This window comes from Bos taurus, chromosome 29, assembly GCF_002263795.3.
Source record: "Bos taurus isolate L1 Dominette 01449 registration number 42190680 breed Hereford chromosome 29, ARS-UCD2.0, whole genome shotgun sequence".
Lineage (NCBI taxonomy): Eukaryota > Metazoa > Chordata > Mammalia > Artiodactyla > Bovidae > Bos > Bos taurus.
The window spans coordinates 1407716-1423633 of record NC_037356.1 but is presented as its reverse complement, the minus strand read 5'-3'; the positions used below and the strand labels follow the sequence as shown (position 1 = coordinate 1423633).

Here is a 15918-nt window from a genome sequence, read left to right as displayed (position 1 = left end):
CACTGCTCCCAGCCTTGAGGAAGTGGCCTCATACTGTAGGTTAATTTTTTTTTTCAGTTCCTGAATTTTCATTTGATTTTTTTTTTTAAGTTTCCAGTTAAAATTTTCTACCTTGTGATTTGATTTATTGAACATAATCACAGTTTTTAAAGGTATGTAGGTTTTTTACCTCAGAAACTAGTAGTGCTCTTGCAGTTACCTTCACTTGTATTCAAAGTGTATTATGTAATTTTTCACTGCCTGTCCATGATATACCAATATTGGGTACAGTGATAAAAATAAACAACAATAACAAACAAACAAACAAAAGACAGAAAATGTTTGAGCTGGTCGAGGCATGTCATGAACACTTCTCTGCCTTTCTGGAATCTGTCAGCTGCTTTGGGAGAGGCTGGTAGTAAGATTTAAGCTGTTGTGGAAGAGGAAGACTTAAAACCATCAACTCTGGAAGTTTTAGAGATCTCAACCAGTCCATCCTAAAGGAGATCAGTCCTGAGTGTTCATTGGAAGGACTGATGTTGAAGCTGAAACTCCAATACTTTGGTCACCCAATGCAAAGAGCTGACTTATTTGAAAAGACCCTGATGCTGGAAAAGACCGAAGGCAGGAGGAGAAGGGGACGACAGAGGGTGAGATGGTTGGATGGCATCACTGACTCAATGGACATGGGTTTGGGTGGACTCTGGGAGTTGGTGATAGACAGGGAGGCCTGGTGTGCTGCGGTTCGTGGGGTCGCGAAGAGTCGGACCCGACTGAGCGACTGAACTGAACTGAAAGCCCAGCAATGCTCTTTTGTTTCATCTCAACATAAAATGTCAAAATTATCTGAACAGAATAAAATTCCATAACAATAAAGTAAATAAACTTCCTCATTTAAGCTAAGGGAACCTCCAAGAGGACTTAGCAAGTTCTGTATCAACAAAACTTCTCGCTTTAAGGACTCCAAAGTAAACACATAATCCAACCCAGCAAGAGGGGGAAAAAAAGTGATAAATTGCCAAAGGCTTCATTGCAACTCACTTCAGTATTCTTGCCTGAAAAATTCCCTGGACAGAAGAGCCAGGTGGGCTACAGACCATGGGGTCACGAAGAGTCGGACATGACAGCATGCACATGACGTGACTTCACTGTTCTAATATCAGGTGACTTTAGGATGATTAGTTTCTGCTTAAATATCACCTCATCAGAAACACCTGAGGAACAGTAGCACCTCCCTCATCATATTCTATTTTTTGTTTTATCCATAGTACTTTATTATAACATATTTTGTTTGCCTCCTTCCTCTAGAATTTAAGCTCCATTAAAGTAGGATTTTTTCTGTTTTTGCTTGCTGTTTTAACCCTAGCACCAAAAATAATGCCTGGCACTAGTAGGCATTTAAAAGACATGCAAGAGTGTCTATTGTATAACTTAATGAACGCTGGATTTCTTTCCACCTCTAAAATTCTACATTGTTACTTGAGGAGCTCATAACTAGAGAGTCATCCAGGAAAGAAAATTATCTATTGTTGTAGGTCTGGGCACGGGGAACGTTGGCTGTGATGGCAGCCCTGGAGGCTCCTGAAAGACACGGCCCAGACCGCCATTCTGAGTCCAGTGACTTCATCCACTGTTGCATTCTTTATTCCACATCAGTGCTGTTCCTGCTCAGACCACCAATGACATCCTCACTGTTAAGTAAATAGACAGTTTAAAGAACTCATCTTCCTTAATCTTTTTCTCTTGATATCATGTTCTCTGACTTCTAAGACACTACTCTCCACTGATTCTCCTGTTGCCTTTCTGATCACTCCTTCCCAGTCTGCTTCCAAAGTTCTCCCTCGGTATACCTGTCCCTTAACTACTAGTGTTTCTCATTCACTCAGTCACTGATGGAGTAAACATGTATTGAGCACTCACTATATGGCAGGTTCTGTTCTAAACACTCATTGATGAGATAGACAAGTCTACACTCTGGTGAAAAAAGAGGGGAACTCCATCAGTGGGTGAATGGATAAACGAAGAGTGGTGTGTATACACAGTGGAATACTATTCAGTTATGAAAAGGAGAGAAGTGCTGATACATGCTATAACATGGATGGACCTGGATAATATCATGCTACCTGAAGGAAACAAGACACAAAAGGTTATATATTGTATAAAAATGCCCATAATAGGTGAATCTGATTAAAACAGATTGCAGGTTGGTGGTTGCCAGGAGTATAAGGGGATGGGAAAGCCAGGGAGCAAGGCTTGATGGGTACAGCTTCCTTTGGGGATGATGAAAATGCTTTGAAACTAGATATTTAATACACTGTGACTATACTAAATCCACACCAAATTGTTCATTTTGAGATGGTTAGTCTTACTTTATATAAATTTTATCTCAAAAGAGAGAGAACAGTTAATGACTACAAACAAATTAAAAAATCAAAAAGTTATAAATACTATAAAAATTGATGAAAAGATAGCAAATGATGTGATAGGAACTGATGACAGAGTGGGGGATGACTTTAAGTGGCTAGGAAAATGATTACTGAGAGGGGGACATTTAGGTTGAAACTTAAATAACAAAAAAGGATCCAGCCTTACAAAAACCTGGAAGTAGAGAGTTTTGGGCAGATGGAATGACCGGGTCAAATCTGTTTGGCAAAACAAAGTTTGTTAAGTTTGAGAACCAGAAAAGGGGAAGTGTGTGGTGTGGAGCTAAGAAGTGTGTAATGAAATAGGGACAGAAAAATAGGCAGGAGAACTCCAGGTCTGTAGAGACAGTGGCCATGGGAAGCAGTTGGGAGTTTATTTTAAAGCAGTGGGAAGCCATGAGAAAGTTGCAAATGGTAGAAAATATAATCTGTTTTAAAAATCTTTTGAAGATCCATTTGACTGCCAAATAAATTATAGATGGGCAGAGGTAGAAGTGGAGAGAACAACTGTCAGGCTATTTCAATAGGCAAAGCAAGAGATGGTGCTGCTGGCTTTGGAACAGTTGCGGCGGAGCCAGGAGGTGTTGGATCCAGGAAATATTTTGGAGAGCAAATGAGACTTGACAGTGGATTGGCGGTGGAAAGAAAAGACTCAGAGATGACTCGTAGGTTCTCCGCTTGAGCCTCAGGTACATAGTAGCACCACTCTCTGACACGGAAGACTAGGAAGGAGCAGTGTTAGTGGAGAAAATTCATTATTTCCAGGTTAGACATTTAAACTTAAGTGTTTACTGAACATGCAAATTAAACAAGCAATAGGATATGTGAATCTGGTGTTCAAGGAATAGACCAGAGCTGGAAATAAAAAAGGAGCATTTTAATTAGCATGAGGCTGATACTTAAATCTATCAGACTAGATGATAATACTTCAGTTCAGTTCAGTTCAGTCGCTCAGTTGTGTCCGACTCTTTGTGACCCCATGAATTGCAGCATGCCAGGCCTCCCTGTCCTTCACCAACTCCCGGAGTTCACTCAGACTCATGTCCATCGAGTCAGTGATGCCATCCAGCCATCTCATCCTCTGTCGTCCCCTTCTCCTCCTGCCCCCAATCCCTCCCAGCATCAGAGTCTTTTCCAATGAGTCAACTCTTTGCATGAGGTGGCCAAAGTACTGGAGTTTCAGCTTTAGCATCATTCCTTCCAAAGAAATCCCAGGGCTGATCTCCTTCAGAATGGACTGGTTGGATCTCCTTGCAGTCCAAGGGACTCTCAAGAGTCTTCTGCAACACCACAGTTCAAAAGCATCAATTCTTCGGCACTCAGCCTTCTTCACAGTCCAACTCTCACATCCATATATGACCTCTGGAAAAACCATAGCCTTGACTAGACGGACCTTTGTTGGCAAGATAATGTCTCTGCTTTTGAATATGCTATCTAGGTTGGTCATAACTTTCCTTCCAAGGAGTAAGTGTCTTTTAATTTCATGGCTGCAGTCACCATCTGCAGTGATTTTGGAGCCCCCAAAAATAAAGTCTGACACTGTTTCCCCTGTTTCCCCATCTATTTCCCATGAAGCGATGGGACCGGATGCCATGATCTTCGTTTTCTGAATGTTGAGCTTTAACCCAACTTTTTCACTCTCCACTTTCACTTTCATCAAGAGGCTTTTTAGTTCCTCTTCACTTTCTGCCATAAGAGTGGTGTGTAAATGGAGATGCTGTCCCAAGACAAAGCCTTAGACCATAATGTTTAGTGCTCCAATGGGAATCTTCAAAGAGAGGAGGAACATCTGGTGGTGAAAGAGGTGGAGTGGGATCCAAGGGGTAAGGTTTATTTGTAGAAGCAAGGTCATTAAGAAGGTAAGACGGAATAGAATCCACAGTGTAGGTAGAAGGAAGGGTCTCTGAAACAGTGTGGCCTAAAATACGGCTCTAAGTGTGAGTGGCACGGAGGAATGGAGGTCCTGAGAAAGAGGCAAGGCTGTGTGGCCGTGATTAAGAAAGTGAGTATACTAGGGAAGGGCAGGAGAATGGCCAGGCGGTGCTCACTAACCATGTGAATTTGTGCTCATGAATTTTAAGTGAAACTAGTCCCTGTGTGATGTAATTTCTCCTCCATTCACTTGCCCAGCATTCAACCGCTCAGGTACATGCTTGGTGCAAGCAGTTTTAATTTGGCCTGAGTTTTACCATGTGTCTAGCATGGAGCTAGGATAAAGGAAGGGACACGTTGCTAAATGGCTATCATGATGGATATGGAATGTGAGCAGAATTAGAAAAGAGAGATATGAGAGAGTTAGATATGAGAGAGTGGGAATACTAGACTAAGTCAGTTGGAAGCATACTAGGTGGGTTACATAAAATCTCCATTAGTAAGTAATGCAGTTATCATGACGATAGTGTCAAGAATGTGACCGTGGGAGTGGGTGCCTAAAGTGAAGTGTTCCCCAGGATTCCATTTTTCCATTTCTTCCTCTTCTTTTATTTTCAGGTCTGGATGATTTCAATCAGAGTCACAGCTTTAATTATTACCTATAACTTTCAAATATACCTCTCTGGTCCACACCTGTCTTCTGAAATCAGGACTGATATATCCCACTGTCTACTTCACAATCTGTGTCCCAAGTCACCTCTAACTCAGCATTATTCAGACTTGAATATATTCCTTCATTAATATATTATTTCAAAAAATTATCGAAAGCATACCTGTGCTAGAATCTGGGGGATCAAAACTAACTAAGACATTACCCTTAATGGGCCTCTTTACTGTCTTTCCTTTCTCCCTCCATAACTAGCATTGATGTCATCCAGTCACTCGAGCCAGAATCTAGGAAGTGATGAGTCTGAAGTCAGGTTTCCTAGAGCCTGAGATGAAGATTCTTGTAAAAGTGATTTACTAAGGTAGTATTCTCAGCAGAAGGAATGAGGGAAGCAGGCTAGGGGAGGGGAGGAAGGCTAGATAAGGATGAGATCTTAGTTAGAGATTAGTATAGTCTGGTCTCACCAGGAGCTTGGAACATGGATTGTACAAAAGAGTTGGTTCCCCTGGAGATAAGAAGCTTGGCCAGTGTGGGTTTGTTTGTTTTCTATTGACGTATATTTATTTACATTGTTTGCAGTGAACAGCAGAGTGATTCAGTTATATATGCATGTCTATTTTTTTTAGATTCTTTTCCTAGGTTATTACAAGATATTGAATATAGTTCCCTGTGCTAAACAGCAGGTCCTTGTTGATTTTATACAAGTAGTCTTTATCTGTTAATCCCAAATTTCCAATTTGTCCCTCCCCCACTTTTCTTTGATAACCGTAAGTTTGTTTTCTATGAGTCTATTTCTGCTCTGAATGAATTCATGTCATTTTTTTTAGATTCCAGTAATAAGTGATACTGTGACATCTGTCTTTGTCTGACTTACATCATTTAGTATGATAATCTCTAGATCCATCCATGTTGCTACAAATTGAATTATTTCATTCTTTTTATGCCTGAGTAATCTTCCATTGTGTGTGTTGTGTGTGTTATGTGTGTATGTATATAGATACATGACGTATATTCTTTATCTAGTCATTATTTAGGTTGCTTCCATGCATTGACTGTGGCAAACTGTGTTATAGTGCTGCCATAAACACTGGGGTGCATATATCTGTATAAATTAGAGTTTTCATCTTTTCCAGATATATGCCCAAGAATAGGATTGCTGGATCAGATAGTAACCCTGTTTTTAGTTTTTTTAAGGAACCTCGATGCTATTGTCCGCAGTGGCTGCACCATTACATTGCCACCAACACTGTAGGAGGGTTCCCTTTTCTCCACACCCCCTCCAGCATTTATATTTATAGACTTTTTGTTGATGGCCTTTATGACCTGTGTGAGGTAGATCTCGTTGTAGTTTTGATTTGTATTTCTCTAATAATTACCAGTGCAGTCTATGGGGTCACAAAATGATGGACATGACCTAACAACTGAACGACAACAAATAATTAGCTATATTGAGCATCTCTTCACGTGCTTGTTGACCATCTGTATGTCTTCTTTGGAGAAATGTCTGTTTAGGTCTTCTACTCATTTTTTGCTTTGATTTTTTGTTTGGTCATTGAGCTGTATAAATAGTTTGCATATTTTAGAAATTAGGCCTTTGTTGGTCACATTGCTTGCAAATATCTTCCCCCATTCTGTAGGTTGTATTTCCATTTTCTTTATTGTTTCCTTTCCTGAGAAAGCTTTTAAGGCTTATTAGGTCCCACTTATTTATTTTTTCTTTTGTTCCATTGCTTTAGGAGATATATCCAAAAAGATATTGTTGCAATTTATGTCGTAGAATATTCTGCCTATGGTTTCCTATAGGAGTTTTATAGTATCTGGGTTTACATTTAGATCTTTAAACCATTTATATATTTTTTCTTTTTTTAATTTTATTTTATTTTTTAACTTTACAATATTGTATTGGTTTTGCCATATATCAAAATGAATTTGCCACAGGTATACATGTGTTCCCCATCCTGAACCCTCCTCCCTCCTCCCTCCCCGTACCATCCCTCTGGGTCATCCCAGTGCACCAGCCCCAAGCATCCAGTATTGTGCACCGAACCTGGACTGGCAACTCGTTTCATATATGATATTATACATGTTTCAATGCCATTCTCCCAAATCATCCCACCCTCGCCTTCTCACACAGAGTCCAAAAGACTGTTCTATACATCAGTGTCTCTTTTGCTGTCTCATATACACGGTTATTGTTACCATCTTTCTAAATTCCATATATATGCGTTAGTATACTGTATTGGTGTTTTTCTTTCTGGCTTACTTCACTCTGTATAATAGGCTCCAGTTTCATCCACCTCATTAGAACTGATTCAAATGTATTCTTTTTAATGGCTGAGTAATACTCCATTGTGTATATGTACCACTGCTTTCTTATCCATTCATCTGCTGATGGACATCTAGGTTGCTTCCATGTCCTGGCTATTATAAACAGTGCTGCGATGAACATTGGGGTACACGTGTCTTTTTCAATTCTGGTTTCCTCAGTGTGTATGCCCACCAGTGGGATTGCTGGGTCATAAGGCAGTTCTATTTCCAGTTTTTAAAGGAATCTCCACACTGTTCTCCATAGTGGCTGTACTAGTTTGCATTCCCACCGACAGTGTAAGAGGGTTCCCTTTTCTCCACACCCTCTCCAGAATTTATTGCTTGTAGACTTTTGGATCACAGCCATTCTGACTGGCGTGAAATGGTACCTCATCGTGGTTTTGATTTGCATTTCTCTGATAATGAGTGATGTTGAGTATCTTTTCATGTGTTTGTTAGCCATCTGTATGTCTTCTTTGGAGAAATGTCTATTTAGTTCTTTGGCCCATTTTTTGATTGGGTAATTTATTTTTCTGGAGTTGGGCTGTAGGAGTTGCTTGTATATTTTTGAGATTAGTTGTTTGTCTGTTGCTTCATTTGCTATTATTTTCTCCCATTCTGAAGGCTGTCTTTTCACCTTGATTATAGTTTCCTTTGTTGTGCAGAAACTATTAATTTTAATTAGGTCCCATTTGTTTATTTTTGCTTTTATTTCCAATATTCTGGGAGGTGGGTCATAGAGGATCCTGCTGTGATGTATGTCGGAGAGTGTTTTGCCTATGTTCTCCTCTAGGAGTTTTGTGGTTTCTGGTCTTACGTTTAGATCTTTAATCCATTTTGAGTTTATTTTTGTGTATGGTGTTAGAAAGTGTTCTAGTTTCATTCTTTTACAAGTGGTTGACCAGTTTTCCCAGCACCACTTGTTAAAGAGATTGTCTTTAATCCATTGTATATTCTTGCCTCCTTTGTCAAAGATAAGGTGTCCATAGGTGCGTGGATTTATCTCTGGGCTTTCTATTTTGTTCCATTGATCTATATTTCTGTCTTTGTGCCAGTACCATACTGTCTTGATGACTGTGGCTTTGTAGTAGAGCCTGAAGTCAGGCAGGTTGATTCCTCCAGTTCCATTCTTCTTTCTCAAGATTGCTTTGGCTATTCGAGGTTTTTTGTATTTCCACACAAATTGTGAAATTATTTGTTCTAGCTCTGTGAAGAATACCGTTGGTAGCTTGATAGGGATTGCATTGAATCTATAAATTGCTTTGGATAGTATACTCATTTTCACTATATTGATTCTCCCAATCCACGAACATGGTATATTTCTCCATCTATTAGTGTCCTCTCTGATTTCTTTCACCAGTGTTTTATAGTTTTCTATATATAGGTCTTTCGGAGAAGGCAATAGCACCCCACTCCACTACTCTTGCCTGGAAAATCGCATGGACGGAGGAGCCTGGTAGGCTGCAGTCCATGGGGTCGCGAAGAGTCCGACACGACTGAGCGACTTCATTTTCATTTTTCACTTTCCTGCATTGGAGAAGGAAATGGCAACCCACTCCAGTGTTCTTGCCTGGAGAATCCCAGGGACGGGGAAGCCTAGTGGGCTGCCGTCTATGGAGTCACACAGAGTCGGACATGACTGAAGTGACTTAGCATAGCATAGCATATATAGGTCTTTAGTTTCTTTAGGTAGATGTATTCGTAAGTATTTTATTCTTTTTGTTGCAATGCTGAATGGAATTGTTTCCTTAATTTCTCTTTCTATTTTCTCATTATTAGTGTATAGGAATGCAAGGGATTTCTGTGTGTTGATTTTATATCCTGCAACTTTACTATATTCATTGATTAGTTCTGGTAATTTTCTGGTGGAGTCTTTAGGGTTTTCTATGTAGAGGATCATGTCACCTGCAGCCACCATCACCTAATACCAAAACCTGACAAAGATGCCACAAAAAAATAAAACTACAGGCCAATATCACTGATGAACATAGATACAAAAATCCTTAACAAAATTCTAGCAATCAGAATCCAACAACGCATTAAAAAGATCATACACCATGACCAAGTGGGCTTTATCCCAGGGATGCAAGGATTCTTCAATACCTGCAAATCAATCAATGTAATACACCACATTAACAAATTGAAAAATAAAAACCATATGATTCTCTCAATAGATGCAGAGAAAGCCTTTGACAAAATTCAACATCCATTTATGATAAAAACTCTCCAGAAAGCAGGAATAGAAGGAACATACCTCAACATAATAAAAGCTATCTATGACAAACCCACAGCAAACATTATCCTCAATGGTGAAAAATTGAAAGCATTTCCCCTAAAGTCAGGAACAAGACAGGGGCGCCCACTCTCACCATTACTATTCAACATGGTTTTGGAAGTTCTGGCCACAGCAATCAGAGCAGAAAAAGAAATAAAAGGAATCCAAATTGGAAAAGAAGTAAACCATTTTTAATTTTTGTACATAGTGATAGAGAATCTTCTAATTTCGGTCTTTTACCTGTAGCTGTCTAGTTTTCCTAGCACCATTTATTGAAGAGGCTATCTTTTATCCATTGTATATTACTGCCCCCTTTGCCATAGATTCACTGATCATAAATGTATGGGTTTATTTCTGGGCTTCCTATCGTTCCACTGATTTATGTGTCTGATTTTGTGCCGGTTCCATACTGCCTTAATTACAGTAGCTTCATAGGGAGTATGATTCCTCCAGCCCCATTCTTCTTTCTCAAGATTGTTTTGGCTCTTTGGAGACTTTTGTGTTTCCATGCAAATTTAAAAATTCTTTGTTCTAGTTCTGTCAAAACACTATTAGTAACTTGATAGGAATTGCATTGAATTGGTAGATTGCCTTGGGTAATATGGTAATTTTAACAATGTTCATTCTTCCAATCTAAGAACATGGTATATCTCTCATCTGTTTGTGTGATCTTCAATTCTTTCAATATTGTCCTATAGTTTTTGAAGTATAGTTCTTTTGCCTCCTTAGGTAGGTTTATTCCTAGGTATTTTATTCTTTTTGATGTAATAGTAAATATGATTGTTTCCTTAATTTTTTTTCTTACATTTCATTGTTAGTGTATAGAAATGCAACAGATTTCTGTATATTAATTTCATATCCTGAAACTTTACCAGATTCATTGATGAGCTCTAGTTTACTGGTAGCATGTTTAGGATTTCCTATGTATAGCATCATGTCATCTACAAACAGTGACTATTTTACTTCTTTCCAATTTGGAATCTTTTATTTCTTTTTTTTTTTTCTGATTGCTGTGGCTAGGACTTCTAAAACTGTGTTGAATAAATGTGACAAGAGTGAGCATCCTTGTCTTGTTTCTGATCTTAGAGGGAATGCTTCCAGCTTTTCACCATTTAGTATGATGTTAGATGGGGGGTTGTCATGTATGCCCCTTATGCCACTGAGGTTTCTTTCACTTTCTGGAAAGTTTTTATCATAGATGAATGTTGAATTTTATCAAAAGCTCCTTCTGCATCTATTGGGATGATCATATGGTTTTTATTCTTCAATGTGTTAATGTGGTATATCACGTTGATTGATTTGAATGTATTGAAAAATTCTTGTATCCTTGGTATAAATCTTACTTGATGGTGGAATATTGTTGGAGCTGGTTTGCTAGTACTTTGTTGAGGATTTTTGCATACAAGTTCATCAGTGATATTGGCCTGTAGTTTTGGTTTTTTTGTGATATCTTTGGTTTTGTTATCAGGGTGATGGTGGCCTCATAGAATGAGTTCAGAAGTGTTCCTTCCTCTGTAATTTTTTGGAACAGTTTCAGAAGGATAGGTCTTAACTCTTCCCTAAATGTTTGGTAGAATTTACTGGTGAAGCCATTTGGTCCTGGACTTTGATTTATTGGAAGCTTTAAAATTACTGATTTAATTTCAGTACTTGTAATTGGTCTATTCATGCCTTCTGTTTCTTCCTCATTCAGTCTTGAGAGATGGTACCTTTCTAAGAATATTTTCTAGGTTTTCCATTTTATTTGCATATCAGTTCAGTTCAGTTCAGTTGCTCAGTCGTGTCCGACTCTTCACGACCCCATGAATCGCAGCATGCCAGGCCTCCCTGTCCATCACCAACTCCCGGAGTTCACTCAGACCCACGTCCATCGAGTCAGTGATGCCATCCAGCCATCTCATCCTCTGTCGTCCCCTTCTCCTCCTGCCCCCAATCCCTCCCACCATCAGAGTCTTTTCCAATGAGTCAACTGTTCGCATGAGGTAGCCAAAGTACTGGAGTTTCAGCTTTAGCATCATTCCCTCCAAAGAAATCCCAGGGCTGATCTCCTTCAGAATGGACTGGTTGGATCTCCTTGCAGCCCAAGGGACTCTCAAGAGTCTTCTCCAACACCACAGTTCAAAAGCATCAATTCTTTGGCACTCAGCTTACTTTATAGTCCAACTCTACATCCATACATGACTACTGGAAAAATCATAGCCTTGACGAGATGAATCTTTGTTGGCAAAGTAATGTCTCTGCTTTTTAATATGCTATCTAGGTTGGTCATAACTTTCCTTCCAAGGAGTAAGCGTCTTTTAATTTCATGGCTGCAGCACCATCTGCAGTAATTTTGGAGCCCAAAATAATAAAGTCTGACACTGTTTCCCCATCTATTTCCCATGAAGTGATGGGACCAGATGCCATGATCTTCATTTTCTGAATGTTGAGCTTTAAACCAACTTTTTCACTCTCCACTTTCATTTTCATCAAAAGGCTCTTTAGTTCTTCTTCACGTTCTGCCATAAGGGTGGTGTCATCTGCATATCTGAGGTTATTGATATTTCTCCCAGCAATCTTGATTCCAGCTTGTGCTTCTTCCAGCCCAGCGTTTCTCATGATGTACTCTGCATATAAGTTAAATAAGCAGGCTGACAATATACAGCCTTGATGTGCTCCTTTTCCTATTTGGAACCAGTCTGTTGTTCCATGTCCAGTTCTAACTGTTGCTTCCTGACCTGCATACAGGTTTCTCAAGAGGCAGGTCAGGTGATCTGGTATGCCCATCTCTTTCAGAATTTTCCAGAGTTTGTTGTGATCCACACAGTCAAAGGCTTTGGCATAGTCAATAAAGCAGAAATAGATGTTTTTCTGGAACTCTCTTGCTTTTTGAATGATCCAGCATATGTTGGCAATTTGATCTCTGGTTCCTCTGCCTTTTCTAAAACCAGCTTGAACATCTGGAAGTTCACGTATTGCTGAAGCCTGGCTTGGAGAATTTTGAGCGGTAGTCTGAGCATTCTTTGGCATTGCCTTTCTTTGGGATTGGAATGAAAACTGACCTTTTCCAGCCCTGTGGCCACTGCTGAGTTTTCCAACTTTTCTGACATATTGAGTACAGCACTTTCACATCATCATCTTTCAGGATTTGAAATAGCTCAACTGGAATTCCATGACCTCCACTAGCTTTGTTCGTAGTGATGCTTCCTAAGACCCACTTGACTTCACATTCCAGGATGTCTGGCTCTAGGTGAGTGTGAGTGATCACACCATCGTGATTATCTGGGTTGTGAAGATCTTTTTTGTATAGTTCTTCTGTGTATTCTTGCCACCTTTTCTTAATATCTTCTGCCTCTGTTAGGTCCATACCATTTCTGTCCTTTATTGAGCCCATCTTTGCATGAAATATTCCCTTGGTATCTCTAATTTTCTTGCAGAGATCTCTAGTCCTTCCCATTCTATTGTTTTCCTCTAATTCTTTGCATTGATGCTGAGGAAGGCTTTCTTATCTCTCCTTGCTATTGTTTGGAACTCTGCATTCAAATGGGTATATCTTTCCTTTTCTCCTTTGCTTTTCACTTCCCTTCTTTTCACAGCTATTTGTAAGGCCTCCTCAGACAGCCATTTTGCTTTTTTGCATTTCTTTTTCTTGGGGACAATCTTGATTCATGTCTCCTGTACAATGTCACGAACCTCTGTCCATAGTTCATCAGGCACTGTATCATATCTAGTCCCTTAAATCTATTTCTCACTTCCACTGTATAATCATAAGAGATTTTATTTAGGTCTAGTGGTTTTCCATACTTTCTTCAATTTAAGTCTGAATTTGGCAATAAGGAGGTCATGATCTGAGCCACAGTCAGCTCCCGGTCTTGTTTATGCCGACTATATAGAGCTTCTCCATCTTTGGCTGCAAAGAATATAATCAGTATGATTTCGATGTTGACCATCTGGTGATGTCCATGTGTAGAGTCTTCTTTTGTGTTGTTGGAAGATTGTATTACTGTCAATTTCTCCTTTTATGTCTGTTAACATCTGCCTTATATATTGAGATGCTTCTATGTTGGGTGCATATGTATTAACAGTTGTTACATCTTCTTTGATTAATCCTTTGATCATTATGTAGTGTCCTTTGTCTCTTGTAACAGTCTTTATTTTAAAGTCTATTTTGTCTGATAAAAGTATTGCAACTCTGGCTTACTTTTGAGTTCCTTTTGCATTGAATATCTTTTTCCATCCCCCCACTTTTAGTCTGTATGTGTCTCCAGATCCGAAATGGGTCTCTTATAGGCAGCAGTATGCCAGTCTTTTGATCTTGGATCTTTTGATCCATTCAGACAGTCTGTGTGTTTTGGTTGGAACATTTAGTTCATTTATATTTAAGGTGATTATTGATATTGATATTTATATTGATACTCACTGCCATTTTGTTAGTTGTTTGGATTTGTTTTTATAGGTCTTTTATTTCCTTTATTTTTTGTGATTTGATGATTATCTTTACTGGTATGACTGGATTCCTTTTTCTTTTTTGTGTGTATTGTTATCATAGATTTTTCATTTGTAGTTACAATGAGGTTTTAATATAGCAGTCTATATATATATAGTTATATATATATATATATATATATACACATATATAGCAGTCCTTACATATAGTTATCTATATATAAATGTTTTAAGTTGCTAATCTCTAATTTGAAACACATTTAAAATGCCTTGCATTTGTACTCTCCTTCCCTCACAGTTACCATATTTTTAATATAATTTTTATATCTAATTGTTTTGTGTATCTCTTAACTGCTTATTGTAGAAATATATGATTTTACTACTTTTGTCCTTTAACCTCCCTGATTTCCTACCTTTACTTTATCTTTTCCTTTACTAGTGAGATTTTTCTTTCCATAATTTTCTTGTTTCTAGTTGTGGCCTTTTTCGCCTAAGGAAGTTCCTTTAATATTTGTAAAGCTGCTTTGGTGGTACTGAATTCTCTTAGCTTCTGTTTGTCTACAAAGTTTTTTATCTCTCCATCAAATCTGAATGAGAGCCTTGCTGGGCAAAGTATTCTTGGTTGTAGGTTTTTCCCTTTCATTACTTTAAATATATCTTGCCACTCCCTTCTGAACTGCAGAGTTTCTGCTGCAAAATCAGCTCATAACCCTTTGGCAGTTTCCTTGCATTTTATTTGTTGCTTTTCCCTTACTGATTTTAGTGTTCTCTCTTTAATTTTTTCATTTTGATTACTATCTGTCTTAGTGTGTTACTATGTGGGTTAATCCTGTTTGGGAGTCTCTGTACTTCCTGGACATGGGTAGCTATTTCCTTTCCCAGGTTTGGGAGGTTTTCAGCTATTATCTCTTCAGACATCTTCTTGGGTCCCTTTTGTCTCTTCTCCTTCTGGGACTTAAGGCAAATATTAGTGTACTTGATATTGTCCCAGAAGTCTGTTAAACTGTCCTCATTTCTTTTAATTCTGTTTTCTGTTCAACAGCAGTGATTTCCATTACTCTGTCTTCCAGGTCAGTGATCCATTCTTCTGAATCATTTATTCTGTTGTTGATTGCTTGTAGTGTATTTTTTCATTTGAGTTATTGTATTACTCATCTCTGCTTGGTTGTTACTTATAGTTTCTAACTCTTAATTTCTAATTTCTCACTCTGTGTATCCATTCTTCTCCAGAGTTCTTTGAGCATCTTTATGATCATTACTCTTAACTCTTTCTTGGGTAGATTGCCTATCTCCACATCACTTAGTTCTTCTTATAAAGATTTATCTTGTTCCTTCATTTGGAATATACTCCTCTGCCAGCTCATTTTGTCTAAGTTGCTATCTGTATTTTTATGCATACAGTAGGTCAGTTAACATTGCTTGACCTTGGAGAAGACGTCGTATTGCGTCTGAGCAGTACACTCCCCTGTTGTCACCCCAGCTAGAGGCTCCCCCTGAGAGGGCTGCTTGCGTCCTTCTCTTGTGGCAGGGTGTGTAGGTGTCCAGGAAGCTTGGTCAGTCCCTAGTCTGGTTGGTTGCCAGACCCTGTCTTGTGTAGACTTTGCTGGCTGCTGTTCAATGGGGCATGGTCATGAAGTGCCTGGTTATGGAATCCTAGGGAGGCTGGGGCTAGTGCTGGCTCACTGGTGGGCAGGATCAGGGTCCCAAAGACTGAGGCTTTTGCCCACTCACTGGCAGGTAAAGCCAGATCCTGGGGTTACTGCCTGCCTACTCTCAGGCAGACGTGGTTCCTGGAGTCTGGCTGCAGGGCCCAGGGATCCCAGAGCTCATTTCAGATCATTGTCAGGGAGGCAGTTCATGATACTGTTGGGTATGGGGACTAAGGTGTCTGGAGGTTGTGTTAACCTCCTAGTTGTCAGGGCCAGGGCCAGCTAGTCCCAGGAAGGTCTGGCGTGCCTTACAGGATTATA

The 15918-nt window shown here is 39.2% G+C and overlaps 1 protein-coding gene across 6 annotated transcripts in view; it reads left to right on the top strand.

Annotated features, from left to right (window-relative positions):
- The window catches only part of DEUP1 (deuterosome assembly protein 1), a 147966-nt gene that overhangs the window by 127167 nt on the left and 4881 nt on the right, over positions 1-15918 (top strand). The window lies entirely within an intron of this gene.